Here is a 19,279-nt window from a genome sequence, read left to right on the forward strand (position 1 = left end):
TATTTGTGAATCATAATCATTTTATGATAAAAATGCCTAATTTGAATAATTTCCAATAATCTTAATCAAATGTAATATTATTTCCTTTCCCCTTTGGAATATTTGATCTTTGATTCACTTAAACTTAAAATCTATATTCTAGAAAATCATAATATCTTCCCTCCTTCTATCATTTTCTCGTTGATCGAAACAAAGTTTATATAATAACCATGCTAAGCCTTTCACGATCGCGTTTGATCAGAAATTGCGTTCAGACTGGCACGGGAGACAGAGTTCACGTTTCTAATGTGTGAGTTCTAGACTCGAACACACAGTTAAACTGTTCTCCTGCTCTGCTTTCCTGACGTAATATAGCAAGGCCGCACTAAGAAATTGTTCATTACGATCTGTTCGTCACTCCAATACCCAGAGCAATCGATTTCATAATGATTTGTTATGACGACTTTTCACACCTTTTGTAGTAACAACGTTGGTGAACGTACGACAGAATTATATCAGTGATCTATCTGCAAAGAAATTGTAAAATTATGTAAATACATATATAGTACTTACGTAATTTCGTTTTATGGAATGAAATAAGTATCAGTCATACGATATTAGAATTCGGAGAATGAGAAAATTTGAAATAATTTAATGGTGATTGGTTGAAGCAAACTTTTGAGATATGCATGCTGTTAATAAGATAAAGACAAAGATTTGTGAAAATTATGCGTAGAATATAGAAAATGCTTGTTTAAGAACGTATAAACTTATAAGCAACAAAATTCTATGATTCTACGAGTCAAGCTTTTCAAATTAAATATTAAATTGTGTTTATTAGATTACGTAGTTAGCTTTTATTAAAAAGGGAAACTAATGCTTCCTAGAGATTCAAAATTATATAAATGTGAAATAATCTTTCAAGTAAACAAAAAAGTATACTCACCATATACTGTCTAAAATATTAAATAACTTCTAATTATTCTGACGTCACAGTTAATTTTGTGAGCTTTTGAACTGCCGTCTTTAACGTTTTAATATCATTATATTTCATCTAGACTTTTTCGCTGCAGTTATATTTCTGATATTTTCAACTCTACGTTCAAAACAAATAACAAAGAAAGTAGACTTCCTTCGTTTCACGCGGAGCTATTGTAGGCGTAAAGCATAACAACGGGCTTATTATTCAAAAAAAGTCTGGTTGGCATTGTATCTTTTATTAGCATATAAATTATCGATAATATGTTCTCATACGTCTGAATAATGTTTATCGATCGCTTCAAGAATCGTGCGCGATAATTATACGGAAAAAGAAATTGCTAGAGATAATTATCAAAAAAGAAAAAAGTATCTTCTGGTTAATTTCCTCATTACATTATTTCTTTTGTTTTTACTACGAAGTTCAGTTGGTTACATTTTCCCTAATTTCAACCCATTACAATTCTCTTCTATAATTTGTCATTTTTAATACTGTAAGTTTCGCTTCATGGAAACAATTACCATACATTAGTCGATAGGATTAAAATTGTTTCGCTCAGATAATTGTTAGAAATTATGGACATCAGATTATGCATATCGCTCTTAGACATTCGTCACAGTGAACTTTTATGAGCAGGCATGGAATACGTAAATATTCATAATTTATGATAATTCATGATGTCTTATGTGATTGAAAAGATATTTTCGAATAATAGGATTTCAAATGTTTATGGAAATTCAGATTTTTGTGAAAAACACTAAAAAGATGAGACCTAAATAAAGATATGTTTCATCTTAAATATTATAATACTTTTAATGAATACTTTACTTTTGATATTTTATACAACTGCAAATGGTTGTAACAGATATTTATGGTATGCAACTCTTTTTGTGTATGTTTATTATTATATAATGTATGCGTCTATATGTAACATGTAGTTATATCTATTTTTATATACATTTAATAATATAGAAATGTCTATATGTACTCACTGTATGTATATCCATAACAGGAGATTACTTTTGATATACATTAATATTTAAATCCTTATCTTTTGTTATAACTTTTCTACGACGATAATATTACGAATTTCTTACTGTAAATCTCCGTCATTTTAAAATCACGAGTTCCTGAGTCAAAAGCGATACTCTTAACCCTGTTGCAATCTTCCTATCATTTTCGATCCAATTGTATTTTTCTAGCGATAAAGGATACTTTAAGTTTGAATAAAATATAAAAATGTTCTTAGTATCATTTCTCGTTTCAGTTTCATGTTAAACATCTTCTTATAACACTGTAAGTCCTTTTTGCTTGTTGGAGGCAAGATCGAAATATAGAAGTTCGAGGATCGCAGCAGGGTTAATTTACTTCCTTGTAAACCACGTGAAACCATTTTAATACGAGGAAACTTTTCCATGCCGTCCTCGAGAGCAGAGGCAATCGTTTATCCCGCGTTTCGCGGATTATAAACAAGCGATGCCGGTTATAATGGCTTCCATTACGACCATATTTCGTGTGAGGAAGTCATACACGTATGCACACATACATCGAGGCCGAGCGATTTATTGAGCTCCGTTGAACTGGCGTAACGCGAAACCGTATTGCAAGTAATTACTTGATGAGTCTATAATGCCTTATAATCAAGCCGTCGCGGGTACACGATCGTATCCCTGATTAATTGCGAATTTCTTTATTATTCCGTTGGTCGCGTTCATTGAATCGCCGCGGGACGAATCGACAGCTTCTGTTTTATGAGAACGTTCGATTTATGGATCATTCACTGGTGCACTATAAGGAAAAAGCAATGTTTCTTTCATGGCTCTTCAACTTATGTGTATAGCCGCTTTAAATTACGATGGCTCTCACGTACCGTGATGTTGTGACCTCGATGGAGAAAAGGATTAAACAAAGAAGAAATGGGTTAAAGAAGGAAATTAGACACCAAATGAAATTTGAACCAAACGAAATCCTAGCCATGGGTAAATTTAATCCTGTCAAAACGAAGCTTTCAAAATTTCGTCCATCTTCTCCTATAACTTCCAATATAATTTTAATTTTTTTTTTTTTGCAATTTTTGGCTATAGAAAAGAAAAGCTATCGGATTATACGAAATAAGTATTAACAATTATAAAATTAAAAAATCGTAAAAATTTAAACTTGATATCTATACTAAATTATTGCGCACATTATGTTTTTAATGTAACATTATAAGCTTCGAAATATTAATTACATGCGAGATAAGTTGATACTCATATGTTACTCTATCATGGTTCATTCGGAGAAATTAGTTATTCGGAAATATCATAAATATTATTTTTTATATTAGTGAAGAATAGATATTACACTAGGTATTACATATATAGGTATTACATACATATTAGGTATGCATAGTATTACACTACGTATCGAAAATAACATAATTCACATAATAAGCAGATAAGATGAAATCAGATTTTCATCTTAGAAGGGGACAAAATATATGTACATATTTATGTCTAATAATTGCATTTTTGTTGGCAGTCATTTGTATCATAATTCAAGGATGACAAACACTTCTTTTGGGTCTTTACAATTTAATAGAGCAACTTTTTCGAAAGTTCAGCTGCTATTTGTTGTTACAACGTTACATTCGCACAGTTAAATATAATTACACGGACATCAGGTATATATAAAAAGGTTCACCATTCAAGTATAAAAACTTAAACTGCGATTTAGATTAATCCCCTTTTTGTAACTTATAAGAAACTTTACTCTTCTTGTAAGTAATTATTACATATATACATACCTTGCTATATACTAAATTATATTTTGTAGTAAGATTAGTGTTAAAGCCAATATCGACCGATACCGATAGAAAAGAATTAATAATCCGTGGGACATAATAAACGTTCATTAATTGTATTGCGTAGAACGAAAATTTATTTGAATTTTTTATTAGATCTTAATAAAAAATATATGAACATGGATCATTTAAAACTTTGTTAAAAAATTATAGTAGGAATACACAATATAAAGTGAACAATACTTTGGTCTCAAATCTCGCTTATAATTTCGTATCATCAGACTTTTATGTGCGAATGACTTTAAAAAAGAAAGATATGTCGAACAAATATTAGATTGATTCATTAAAACAAAACATGATCTAAATGAGATTCAAGGTATGGCTATGTGATACATATTTTTATCTCTTAAATCCCATTTTATTTACAGATTGTTAGATAATATCATACATTACTATACTACAGCCTACACTATAGTATTTAATGAAAATAGTTCTAATTATTTAATATATAATTCTTCCCTTAATCAAAGAAAACTCTACTTATAGAAGATTAAATCAATTAAAAAATGAAATACAAACATTCCGTGATATCCAATCGATTAAAATTTAATTACGACAAACTGGGCATAAGCGAAATTCCAAATTCCCTGGCGCCAGGCGCCGAAACGGCGGTCTTTACCACGGCTGTCGGGTTCCCTGTGTCGAAGAATCCAAACAGTTGCCCACGCACGAGGAAGTCATTAGGATGATGTATCCGATACCAAGGCGCCTCGTCTCAGCCGTTCAATCAATGACCCGAATACTTTTCGTCCAACGGTCCGTTACTTTCCTACAGAAACGGTGTTCGCGTGTTCGCATTCGGTCCTGCTCACTCGCTCGCTCGCTCGGTTTCGTGACCTCGCGCGATTATCCAATACCGAAGAAAGAATTTAATACGTAGACGTTTTCATCTCTCTCGTTCTTAATATATGACAAAGGTAGATCTTATCTACATGAGCTGGATTCGTACATAACGAAAATAGACGACCAGGAGGAGACGCTCCTTTCGTCGCGGTGACGATGTTCGCGTTCCTTCACTCGTTTGTCGACACACTTCGCGCGACCTTTTGATGCCGGCATCAAAAGGTCGCGCGACCCCGTGCGTGATTCAATGACGTTTTTCGTTTTCGTTTTGATCGATGGTTCCGTGGAACGTAGGTGTTCAGTTAGACAGTGGCTGTTCAGATTCGAGTAGGTTTGTTTGCACAGGATCCTTTGTCTGTTAATGGACTGCGGATGTTTATGGGGGTGCAATATTTCATAATATGCGGAGCATTAGATCGTTTTATGAGCTTTGTAGATTTCTTATCGAAAGAAAAATATGACATTAGGAAAGGAAAATAGAAGCAGGATCGTCAATCTGCGGTGCGAAACAAAAGTATAGTTTGTAATTGAAAGAGAAGAAAAACTTAATTTGTGTTCCTATTTCTGCGTATTAAAATAAGCATAGGGTAACGTGTGACAGTCAGCTCCAAATCTTGGTTCACTCACATAGGATTGATTATCTCAAATAATATAATTAACTGGTATAGTTGTTTGTCAAATAACGTAATAAAATTCTTGAAAAATTTAATACCTATTGCTAGAGTGTGAAAACATTAACATTTAGATATTTAGATATTAATAGTTCTTCAAGCAGCAAAGAAATAGAATTTTCTAGCCCAAACTCAAAATTTAATTCTTTTATTCATCCAGGATCAACCGAAAAATAAATAGACCGTAGCTAAAAGTTGCTTTCCTGTTTGACTATATAAAGCACGGCTGCACACCTTACGTAAATTATATAGAACTGGAGTGTGGGAGGACTGAAACATTTATTACGGTGTCCCCGAGTACGAAATTACGCCACTGTGCATTGTGTAAGCATTGCCGGGCACACGCATGCTAGTTAAACTTTCGCTGGCGAGACATTGAAAACTGACCCTTACTTTTTCTCAGTACATACGCTCGTTTCTGCGTGCACGCAACTCGATAGCACATACGTATCTCGCAGAAATTCGCAGGAATTCACAAATTTCAAGAATATCTATATTCAAGTATGTATTATTATGTACGATATTATAAAAATTTGTAAAATATTCAATGTATTCAAATAACAGCTCTATATAGTGACCTTGAATTCGAAAGTTAACTCAAAAGCAACATCGATTCTTGTTATTAAATATCGCAATTAATGCATACGATCGCATATTAACCGATTCTTGTCTGAACCATGGTTATTCAATTATAATAACGAAAACTAATTGGTCATCGTCGGCATCGAACATATGAATGATTATCAATGAACATGTTTTGTTGTGCTTCTTGAGAATGTCTAATTATTATCATCATTACCGTTATTGCTTATACGCTCATTGTTATCGCCGCTAATATTACGTTTGTTAATATATATATTATCGTTATTAACATAGCAGTATGTATATATAAGTGAATGTTATATGCCTTAAGTGTATTATCAAGCCTACTAAAAGTTTGTATGTGCGTGATCGTTTATATAATTGCATGTCAATGTAAAGTTAGTCTAAAAAAATTATTATAGGACTGAAATCGTGCTTAACGAAGCTGATCGTTTAAAAATGTCTATTTAAAAAATGTTATATTGTTCATATATTGTATATTATATTTAGCATTGTTTCATTGTAATTGGTTTCATTGTAATCTTATAGAAATTATTATTTTTCTAATTCTAGTTTATATTCACATTAGTACACTTTATATATGTAAATTCTATATAAGAATATATATTTTTGGAATAGATTAAAATTATTTACTGAATAATATAACATGTCACATCTTGTATAATTAAATTTAAAAACATATGATATACAATAAATGAAAGACAATAACGCAGCAAATAAGTAATTCTTGTTGCTTCTACTAACATTAATTTATATAAATACTATCAAAGAAATATGTAATTGATTAAGTAATATGTCGTTCAAATGACAGGCGACAATGAATTGTGCAAAGAGCATTTTCAAAAAGCAAATAGAATAACTATATTATAAAGCAAGCCATGTTACTACGGAAACACATCTACTCTGTGTTCGTTCTAGCCACAAGATAAATATCTGCGTTTATAAGCCTCTTAATTACATTAGCAAGCAGTTTAATAACATCTTTAATCTTGTTTATTGCTATCTCCAAAGTTAACCATGATTACAGTTCTTCTATAACACTAGTTCTACTAGAATAACACTACATAGAGGTGAACAATTCAATCAAGAAATTATCGTACATTTCGTATGTTACAAAACGAAGAATAGACGTTGGTAAAGTCATAGTTAGAAAGCGATTAAACAGCAGATGAATAAAGTTCATAGCTTTATAATAAACCGAACGTGTTATAAGTGCCAGCTAATCCTCATTTCATGTTTTAACGTGCCATCATTAAATTCGCTCCTTTTAGTCACGTTTCGCAAGATATTTCGCTCGTTTTCAGACTTTTCGTTTTAGACAAGAGGCTGGAATCTCGCAATAAAATCCCCATGACACTGTTCTCCAGGTGCGATTCAAAGCTTTGGCTTCTTTATTTTGATCATAAACTCTATATCACTTCTTTGTTCTCTTGTATCGTTAACCCTTAACTTGTATCGTTTACTCATACATATGTAACCATAACAATTTAGACTAACATATTTGGTATTTATTCGGTTACATTCACTATCCTGTGCCATATATACGACAAGATAATCACTTTTACTGTATAAAATGTCGATCACTAAATAAAATTTATTATATAGAGCTATTAAAATGGTTAAAATGACTATATATGTCATAATCCGTCACAGAAATTTTATACATTTAGTGTTTCATCACCTACTGGTCGTAACAATCGATTTACATCATTAGATGAACAATTAGTCGATCAGAATTATACAACAATACAACTGTACTTGTATCCATACAAGTTAGACGTCCAGAAATCTCCCAAAAATCCTTGTAAGTAAATTATTTATATTTATCTATTATTTACCAGATTTTTATTATGATATAGAATATATAGTTTTCTATAATCCAAGGTGGTAATTTTCAATACTTTGATCTCTATATACTTTGATTCCTAATAATTGTTCAGATTTATCGCATTTTCTCCATACTTACGAACTAAAGTATAGCTCCTACTTTGATTTCTTTGACACAAATTTTATTCTGCCATCAATAGTTTCACTGCTAAATATTCAAAACCAATAATATTAATTGAGAATTAACAAGTCTTATTACGATATCGCTTTCTCATACATTTCGAAAGATTACGATTTCTCGTAAAAAGAAATGGATACCTAAAGAACGAACTTCCTGTTTCTCCTTACATCACTTTACGGCAGTAACAATTTTGAACTTACTCAACGTCATGAATTGTTTTGCTGCACGATAATTTGCCAGAACGTTGGCATGAGCGGTATCGAGAATATGAAAGAGCGTTATGTCGAGCGGAGTGTTAAAGTAGCGTGATTAGTTTCGCCCGATCATAATTCCGCGGATTTTTTCCGAAAGAGGCGTGGGAATGATCGAGACTGGCGCGCAATCGCCATGAAATCCGAGGAAATTGCCATTGTTGCGCCGAGATACGCCGCTTATTAATTGATTCTTAAACCGTTGTTAACGCGCCAAAGGAGAAGATCTGCCGAGATTCTACGCGGATTCAGCGAAGCACACGCGTCCTTTCGCTGATTACTTTCGTAAATTTCAAGGATACGAAGTTATTTCTGAATCATAACTCGCGAAACGAATTATCTTTGTTGTTGGTGGAAAAAGTCGTAGCGCAAGAATGAAGTAAGAATGTAACATTCTTTAGAAGAGCGTTCAAGGTGTGAAACTCACAGGCGATCTTCCCTTTATCGTCGACCTTTTCCTTTCTTGGCGACGCGACGCGACAAGTTATCTTTTAAATAGATGCCCGAAGCTGTTACGAGGTTATTTGGATACCACGTTAATGGAATGTTTTGGTTTATTATTTTCCAGTTAGTAAAATAAGAGTAATAAGGAAGATATGCGAAGAGACGGCTATAGTGCAGTCTTCCTTTGACTTTTGTTTGGAAACGCTGATGTCATGGTGTGGCTTGTATCAAATGGATATCCATATATTATATAAGATACAGTGGTTACAAAAAGTATTGTCACGTACCCTTATTTCCTAATGAAGCTTTTTTATTAGCTTCTATATATTTCATATTTATAATGTCAGATTTTTATAGTTATATCGTTATATATTTATACTATACTACTATTTTACTATATCGTTAATATACTTGTACCTAGTCAGTTAGTAGTCAGTTAGTACTATAAATGCAATAATGTTCTATTATTTTTATATATATTGTATGAAGACTACAGATGGAGAACATGATTTTCTATTTTTCATTTGGGACAGTTTTAATATTGTGAATTAATCCTTAATTGGTTTTATATCAAATTTTTTAGGTTTATTATCTATTTTTAATATATATTTATACGTAACAATTAATTTTCCTTTTCATCTATTATAAGTTATGTTAAAATATCTTCTTTTAATCGTCAAAATAGATATTAAAATTAACAAATCAATAAATATAGATTTATTGTGGTCTTATATGTTATATCAACATGAATTTATGTATTTTACAGAATGGAAAGAAACAGGAGTAAGCTTCGTTAAAATTACATAAATCCAATAAGGAGACTTTTAGTTGTACGGTTACTTCGACTTTTAAATCAGAAACAGACAACCTGTCATCTTAAACGACTGAACCTGTTCAGATCGTTATTCAGTTAGGTACCTACATTGTCTAGAAACCTTGCTATAGTTACTCGAATATAGCACGATAAAAATCAGGACTAGCTTAATATAGAAAAAGCACTTACCTACCTGAAGAACTTGTCCAGATGAAAGAAGAAGGAAGTTCGTGTAGGTACAGAACAGTTAACCGAAATTATCTATTTTGAAAGCAATTAAAAATTTTTAATTCTGAAGTAGCAACATTTGTATTTTTTCATTATAATTATTAATTGTTATAATTATAAATATTATCAATATTTCATTATAATTAAGGATAAAGAATAATTTCTAATTCTTTCATGCATAGATGCGAATTACGAATACAAGAACACATATTTGACCTTATATGAAAAAATATTCTACTTATATATAGAACTTTAATTTTTCAAAAGAATTAATCAAAGTATACGATACCTTACCACATAGGTCATGTTACATTTTCTCACCACACAATAATCAAGTTAATACTCGTACAAAACTACGAACTTCAAGGTTATTATCCTGTAGAACAAGCTCGTAACTTTCATGCACTCCTCAACATCGATGTCGCTCTCTATTTCATCGTACGTCTTGATCGTCGAAATTCCTAACTTTGAACTTCAACATCTCTTAAACCAGGAACTTCCTACCATATTCAAGGTTACTCGTCAAAGATGTAAAATAACTTTTTCTCGGAGGAAAGAACGTGGCAATCAAAAACCGTCGTACGTTACGTAAAATTATTCAATTTGGGTCCACCGGCGAGGTAAACTTTTTCCATCGAAAAGCGTGAATGTCCAAAAAGCAAACAGCAACCTTGGACAGACGATATACATACATTGTCATCGGCACAACACCACAAGGGAGGAACGACCGGAATGAAACGAGATCGAACAGCGGAGCTGTCAGAACAAAAGCGCTCATTGACAGACGGTGCGTCGTCAGAAGAAAGACAATTTAGTCTTAATGGAAAAAAGACTCGCTTACATTGGGACAAACGGGTTGGACGGGCTACCTACAGGAAAGGTATCGAATCATGTGTGTATACACGCTGCCACTTAAAAATATCCGGATACTTGCTTCTCTTCAACAACGTGTAATTCAATCACGAGTTTACAAAAGGACAAATCCGCGAGTATTGAAATCTGCAACAGTGAAATAAGTTATAGCACAATTTTAAAATACGAACAAGTTAATGCCAAGCCTCTATTACCCGAACTACGATCGAACATAGTTTCGTAATACGTATAAACACTTATTCTTATAAAGAAATAAATTGCACAGTGGTTACGAAAAGTATTTGCACACCACTGTATTTTCTATAGCGTTTACATACTGATTAATTAGATCCATGTATATTAAATTTCGTATCATTTAGTAGTACTCTCACGTTATTACAAAAATTTCATGCTGTGAAAATGAAATTCAAAATCTGATAAAAAACATTTCATTGGAAGATAGAGAGTGTATAGACTGTTAATAGAGTATATAGTGTGTCAATAGAAGGAACAATCGAAATCGTAGCACTGAAATCCTAATATCTGAATAAATAAGGAAAGCTGGAGGGAGATAGCGAATTCTATTCATCGGAACTGTTCGGTTATCCAAATTGCCTTGCTCCCGACCTGTTCGAATAAACGAAGTTCTAAAATGTCAGAATCGACAGTGTACGCTTGTGTGCATGCTCCTCGCCACACCCAGTTGCAACTTTGATTATGAGCCTATATGAGCCTTTTCGCATATTCCTCAGAATTTGATACGCTCGTGTCATTTACTTGCTGCGTGTACGCACGTTGATTCCTCGATCACGTGCTTTACGCCGACACGTCGGCCGACTGAAATCAAACACATCAGTTCTACTAAAAATAAATAAGCCCCGAGAGGAATGCATTTATTTCGCTTGGTTGAAACATATGCTGACGCGATGAATAGGAGAAAAATACTTGGGTACACGATTGATGCCCTCTTTTGGTTAGGTTAGCCTCGAGTAAAAATTTTGCTCGAGTATTTTCGATCCTACTGAACGAGATAACGAATTACTTCAACTTACATGGAGTTGTACATTCAGTTGTCGCTCGTTTTGACAGAATGTAAAATGGAAACATGTTGTTACGCTTTGTGCTGAGTTCTTGAGTAATTAAAGTAATTGAGCCCATCCGACTTTAGAGAAGAGTGTCTTGTAAGTATATCGAGCAAAATCTTGTAACGTAGGTTTATGATAATCGTTGTTTGCTGTTTTGTTAATAGTCAGGGGGCAAATGTTAAGCGCGTTTAAGATATTTCACTTCGATGATAGTGTTAATCGTTGTCTGGAGGGAGTGTGATTTCATTCACTTGCAATGAAATTGACTTTTCATGGTTAGACGAGAAAATTATTATACCGAAGAAACTGTTAAGACCATTCATAAATTCTGTTTGATAAAATTTGTCTGTTACTATATCATTGAATTACATCTTTTTAGTTAAGTAGAATAAATCTCAATTCTCCTATACCTAATTAACGTTTCTAAATTTAGATCAGATCAGAGCGAAGGATATGAAATAACTGTGTGTATGTGTGTTAGACAACGTTTTTTCCACTTTTCGACCTGTTATTGTTAAGTAGGTCAGACAGTTATATATCGTGAAAGACATTAAAAAGAAGCATTGAAACGGGGGCGACAGCAACAACTTGGCTCGCGCCCACTTGCAACTTCTCAAATCCGTGATTCCTTCACGATGAGTTTGCTTTTGAAACGGCGCGGCGGCCGCACCTGTGAATCGCCGTCATTCATATCTTCATTCGTATCATTCGTTGCGTTTTAATTACGTTATTGCGTGCGATTACGTCAATATTGAACTCTTGCTTACAATGCCTAAGAGCGATCAATCGATATCGTTGGATGTTTTCTTTTTGTAGATTAATTTTAGGACGTCGCAATCGCTTAATGGCGTACCACGGTAGAAACGGTGTACCTCATTATTTAACGTCGCCTTTCAGAGAAGCCTAATGAGCTCTTAAAAACTAGATTCTCGAGTCCAAACTTGTGTAACATTTTGTATGTACAAACGTGTGACATTAATCGTGTTTTAAGTGTTTTATCTTTTTATCTTTACAAGCGATTAAACAAGGATATATTGCTTAACGATGTTTCCTGTAAAACTTTTCAGACAAATTCTTCTTTGGCATTTTCGTCTCAAGTTTGAGTAAGCAAACTCCTCTAACAATTCTAATTACTCTAAGAAATGTCATTATCTCCATTCTTTTCTTTCCTTCTACTTTTGCATTCCAATTTAATACTATATTTTAGGATTCATATTAATATCCAATATTCCATATTAGTATTTTCCTTTCGTATTTGATCCTAAATTTCATATAGGTTTGTATGACATAAAGTTCATGAGATAACATTGTAATAACATTTTGTTGTATTATATTCTCATAGGAATCATATTTCAACTTATATAGAACAAATTTTAAAACAAAAATTCTGGACAAATTATAATTAGGAATTACAATTAGGAAATTACAGTTCCATTTTAACATTGAATCAAGGTACTCAAGGTTCGCCAAAGCTACCGGTCTAGTCTAATCTTATTGATACACGTAATACTAACGTCCAGCTCGGCTGAGCTCATTCTCACCCTTTCGAAAAATAACGATTCTTTGGCGGTGACGAGGCCTGGCTTTAAAATGGCCGCACCTGCATATTGTTTATAACGCAAGAATATATCTGCTCGATCTGGTCCAATGTTTGTCCGCCTTTGTACCCACGCGAATTCCACTGTTTATGACTAACTGCTTCATTACACGCGTGTACCCTTAACGAAGTTATTTTTATTAATAGTAATTGAAACGGTTGATCATCAAATTATCAAATTGAACGAAATTCGTCTCATAACTCGAACAGATTGATTCATAAAATAAATGCTTGACAAGAGTTCGTTCACTTTCGAACACTTGTCAGTAGGGAGACGTTAATTAAATCTGATTGGAACGACGATCTCGTCGAAAATACCGTGAAAGAGTCAATGACAAGATCTTTGGATCGATTTCCTTGGAAAGTTACAGAAAGTTCGAGGTTCTGGGCACAGTGTTCTTTCCAACCCTTAGTATACCAAAATAGGATCACTCAGGGACTTAGGTAGAATATATTATGATAATTGGGCTTAAATGATTTTCAAAGAGAATTATATCGTATTGTTATCAGGTTTAATCACTATGACAAAAATACCTCAATACAAACCCTAATGCATATAATAATAATAGAAATTGCCTTTGTTTTTTAAACACAATTTTTCTCTCCAACATTCTCGAGACCAAGTTTCTTTTCTAACTATGAATGCAATACACGTAATAGTATGAGTTGGGTATTCAAATTTGGAAAAGAAATGATGTACTAAATGTAATTTTTAAAATGAAGTATAGATAAATGTATAGGTAGCGACAGACAGAATTAAATAAACGTAAAATGTAAAGAGGACCGTTAAATATACAATTAATAATAATAATCCTTTTTAAAAGTCTTTCAGACATGTCTGGCCAATTGTGAAAGGGTTAAGGACTGTTCTTGGTAAACCACTATATTCAGAGTTAAGGAAACAAACTGAATGTTACTCCATATATAACACCAGCTTTTCTTTTTCTTTTGTGGTCGAACGTTACGTTCAACTTGAAGTATATCGTATTTAGATTATCAAACTGAATTTATTTCCATTAATTCTTTCTTCTTTTATAGTAATATCAATCACGACAAGAAAAATAAATATATTTAATATATTTCGTTCAATACTATAAAATAATATATAATTTCGTCAAAAAAGTTTGACGAAATACATTTAAAGTATATTTACATATTATAAAATAAATATAATGATTTCTTTGGATCAGGAAGTCGATCCAAAGATTTCGTCTTTTATCCGATGTTTAAATAAAAGTAGGAACTTCACATTGTAAGCAATACATGTTCTCTAGTAGACTAAAACACTAAAATTGTATTTGTTCCTAGCGAAGCTGTTTAGTGAAATTTTCCTTACATTTCATGCTATTCTTCTTAGTAAAATTAATGAGTACACCGATCCTTCACATTCCACGGTACGTTTTACGTATTTTATACAAATAACGTAACATAAACGCGAGTCATCTGCATAGGGAGTAAGTGGGCGAACCGAATGACCTCATCCGAGGTGTCCACACGACAATGCGCGTTCTCCTTTCAACAGGAAACCGTTCTAGACCAATCTTTGCTGGTTGTCGTTTGAACGTTGTCGGCCACTTTATAAATCGATTGGATATCTCTTGTGCTTATACAGATTACGTATTCATGTACGATTTATGGTAGCGCGCACGAGCCGAAGTTGAGTTTATTAATTCCAGTAAAATTCGGAATATCCTAACAAAAAAGTTAATTTCCTAAAACTAGCTTCTCGATTTTCTTCCTTTCTTTTTCTTCGTTTTATCGAACCTCTCGTTATCATATGGGTGAGGGCAAAAAAAAATTTCGTCAGATACAAATTAGCTACATCAATGGAATTTAATAAAAATTTCGAAATCGAGCTGGGTGGCGAATCTGACAGTACGATACTTCTTCCTTCTCAGAATCTTCTTACACAATTTGAAAAAAAAAAAGACGGGACATTTTGATAACTGTTGATTTATTTATACGAGAGTGTTTGCAATTAAACATTCAATTTCTTACTAAACGTCGATATTAATCGTACATAACTTATTTCATTCAGCTCGTTTATCAACACTTCACAATTTACACTTTGAGTTTCGGCATAATATTGTAGTAATAAATTAATATGGTGCTATACTAAATTACGTAGCATTAGGCAAAGAATTTATACACAGGAATCTAAAAGTAGTTTTACAAGCTTTTATAAAGGCAGCGATAAAAATTCCTTTCCGGTCGTGGATCTCTTCCTTATGGTTTCGACGTTTTTCCTTATGACAGTTATTAGGCATCCATATTAATATATTTTAATATACAAGATGTCTCAATTTTTTCCTAATAAACTTGTTCTTATATGTTCGAACTATGGATATAAATAGAAAAAGTTTATATAAAAAAAGTTGAATGGTATAGTTAAATCCATGGTAGTTTCTTCTTCTATTACTTTGTACTAACGATTTTTTCATAAATAGGTTAATACCTTCGTCTTATAAACGAACTGAATCGACTAATATATTAAAAAATATATAGTATCTACTATATATTTAAAAAAGTGAAATAAGTTTATATAAAAAAAGTTGAATGGTATAGTTAAATCCATGGTAGTTTCTTCTTCTATTACTTTGTACTAACGATTTTTTCATAAATAGGTTAATACCTTCGTCTTATAAACGAACTGAATCGACTAATATATTAAAAAATATATAGTATCTACTATATATTTAAAAAAGCGAAATTGATTGATCGATGTGATTTATGCTCCTACATATGCTTGTACCTATAAAACTCAAAGCCAGACAAATTATGTTCTCTTCAGAGATATTCAATTTTTACTTAACTCGTTTTTCGATATCACTGACAATATTGAAGAAATCGATACAAATAAAACACTTTGTATAACTACTATAACATTTACCTAACTCTTCTACGCTCTTTCATGGCGAGCAAAATATCTTTCGGTCATTTTCAACAATTATATTGTTCGAATAACGAGAAATATATCAACTTTAAATAAGATATGAAGAAATTACTTACTCATATCCATGATTTTTCATTTCTATTTTGCCTGGCATCTTCGTAATACAATTATAAATACTTTTTGTTTGCTAAAATGAGTTATATTCATCTCATTATTCCCAATGAAATTTCATCATATCCAAAAATGTCCCTTCCATTCAAACGAGCCTTATGATCCTTCAAAGATACAATCCTTTTTTTTTTCATACGCGAACATCTGTTGCAAACGTTCGATCGCCATCGTGCTTAATACCGTTTCGAATCGTTTGTTCGAGCTGACGCAACGGTTGCTGATGACCTTCCGCGGGATTGCAAAAATTCAATTCAGAGCGTTTTACGGCGGATCGAAAGCGAAACGACGATGAGCAAATCCAAACCAAGGAGGTCTCGACCTCTTTAAAATTATTAACGACGCCGGATCTCGGGCTTTCGTGCGGCAAATAAATATTTTTACGCTTCTTTTCGCCCTCTGTCCCTTTTCTTCTGTTCGTTGCCGTTGGACTGTCTCACTGGGAGTCGTGTAATAACGATATAAATTAAGACTTTATGCTCGTAGAAAGCGTACGGTTCGTGGATTTCGAAGTTTTGGCTGATTGTGCGACGAATTTCATTTCATGACTTTTAACGGAGCTTTTGCCGTGAGGTAGCGCAATACTGGTCTCGACGATGAACCTTGACGAAAGAACCGCGCAGCGACCAGCCGTGCTCTTTTACGTACGTTGAAGACTCTTTAAGAACAATTAAAGAATTCAAAGGGATCCCGAGAACTGAGGCCAACAGTGTATTAGTATTGTTTGAATATTTATTGACATTTATAATTCATTGGTTAATAGAAAACGGTGATCGTTTTATGTTCCTTGAAATAAAAAGGGCGATTGTAAGTATAAAAAGGTTTACAAAGATACTTCCACGAAATACATTTTAGATTATATATAATATACATTTATATATAGTATACTATATTTATATATATGTATACTATATTTATATATAGTATACATTTTAGATATATATAGTATAATGTTAATATGAAAATTAATACGAGTAATTTTTGTTATTTACCATCGCAATTTTTATAGTAAGCCTAGGAGGTTCAAAGAAAATGATCAAAGCAACAGGAAAATCTATGAACAGAACTCACATAAACATGAATAGAATTTAAATAAAAGATTCCTATATAAATATCTGTATGATTCTTTAATGTAGAAAATATTACACTATCTTAAGTGAACTATTACCTGTTTGATACTATAAAAATTATATAGTTCATAATCTTTTAGCTTGTATAAAGGATTAACATATGCATACACGTAGTCACATGAGTATGTGTATATATATGTGTGTGTGTGTGTGTGTGTGAGAGAGTATTCAAACTCAAGAAACTTTCGAATGTTTTGTAAGGTACAAAAGATATATTGCTCAGTATTCTCAAATGAATATGTAATTTAAATCTGACAGCAAAAACAAAACTGTTAATTGCATGTTATGACTGGGTTTTTACGGACGCACATCCCGGTAAGATGTGTTCTTTGAAATTCCATGGTCAAAGTCACGCTGTGGATGTACTCACTTATCTTAATTTACAACATTTAAACGTATGAATATTGATCAAAATACTGAATGATTTTACACTGCTTTTAATTTCATTCACACCTGTTATGCATATATACATACACAGGACCCTCGTGTTCTCGTTTTCAGCACACGGAAGAAGGAAATTGGAAATATGCGAAAACTACTATTTACAATTTTCAAGTTTCTTATTAAGCTCTTATTTCATATGTAAACAAAATATGCCAATTATGTTAATTAGATATTACATACATGATATTTTGTTTTCATATTATTGCTACATGTATGTAACTTGAAATAAGAAAATAAAGACATATTACATACGGTTATTATATAAATATCATACTTATATATTATACTAGTATAAAATATATTTATTAGCATCGATATCGTTCGATATAAGAATACTTTTTCTGTATTATCGATTTATATAAGGAAATTTTAGTAGTTTTGACAAAGGTTATGAAACTGAATCTAAATTATTTGTTTAATTAATTTTATTTTTAATTAATTTATATCATAAAAACATAATATAACGAAGATATAACTTACCTTCATTTCATAATTCATGTGATGAATCTATCTTCATTCATATCAATAATTATTTAACGAAATAATAAAAACTAACTAAAACTTCCTAGCATTCCACCCTCTCCTGGTTTATACGGCGGAGACCTGTTATATAGCTTTATTGGTGAGTCCTCTAGCAGATCCTGAGCGAAATACTCTTTACGCCTTCCTTTCTCTACATTCTTCTCTCTCGCTCTAACTTTAACCACTAAGTAAACTAACTTCGAAACATTGAATTTTATCTGAACTTTAACAATTTACACCTATTATCTTTGTTTAATTCATTTCTATTATCGCAAGGAATGGAGGCATCGTGCTATAAGAAACGCGTTCTTAAGGGATGGCAAAGACCGCCAGTTTTAAATACGCTAGAAAATGAGATGTTTGGAAAGATAACAAGGTGACAGCTATGAAACACGAGTTAAAACTCCCCGGCGTAATAAGCTGCGGCCGTTCATGGCCATAACGTAATTTATAAATTGCTCGGATGCACCTGGTGTGACCTTCGTGTGTCCAATATGGTCCGACGCGATGGCGCTTTATCGTTCGCGCGCGAATTGAAAAATAAACGCGACCCGACATGCTCCGCGCGTCCTCGGATCGTAAAGTACTTACGAACTTGTTCACCGATTCCACGTGGCTTTAATGGCCCTCGCAACAGTTCGCCCAACTTTTACACTTTGCATTTTACAGATACTAGAAACGCCACACGTTAGCCTGCACGATATATATCTCCATACAACGATAACAACGTACTTTTGTTTCAACTGTTCTCTGTGTTTCTGTCTTCAGGATTCTCGCCCGTTCCATACATAGCGATTACGATTAAGTACGACTTGGTTCTTTGTGTTCCTTTACGAATTCTTTATCATTTTAATGTGAATGCATTGTGACAACCGTATGTTTCAATAAATTCATTTTGTGAAAATGGAAATTTCCAATATAAAGAT

At 32.7% G+C, this 19,279-nt stretch overlaps 1 protein-coding gene across 2 annotated transcripts in view; it reads left to right on the forward strand.

Annotated features, from left to right (window-relative positions):
• LOC139990369 (uncharacterized) overlaps nt 1-19,279 on the forward strand; it is a 174,894-nt gene that overhangs the window by 148,093 nt on the left and 7,522 nt on the right. The gene's annotated exons all lie outside the window — the stretch shown is intronic.

The sequence above is a fragment of the Bombus fervidus genome, chromosome 8 (genome assembly GCF_041682495.2).
Source record: "Bombus fervidus isolate BK054 chromosome 8, iyBomFerv1, whole genome shotgun sequence".
Classification (NCBI taxonomy): domain Eukaryota; kingdom Metazoa; phylum Arthropoda; class Insecta; order Hymenoptera; family Apidae; genus Bombus; species Bombus fervidus.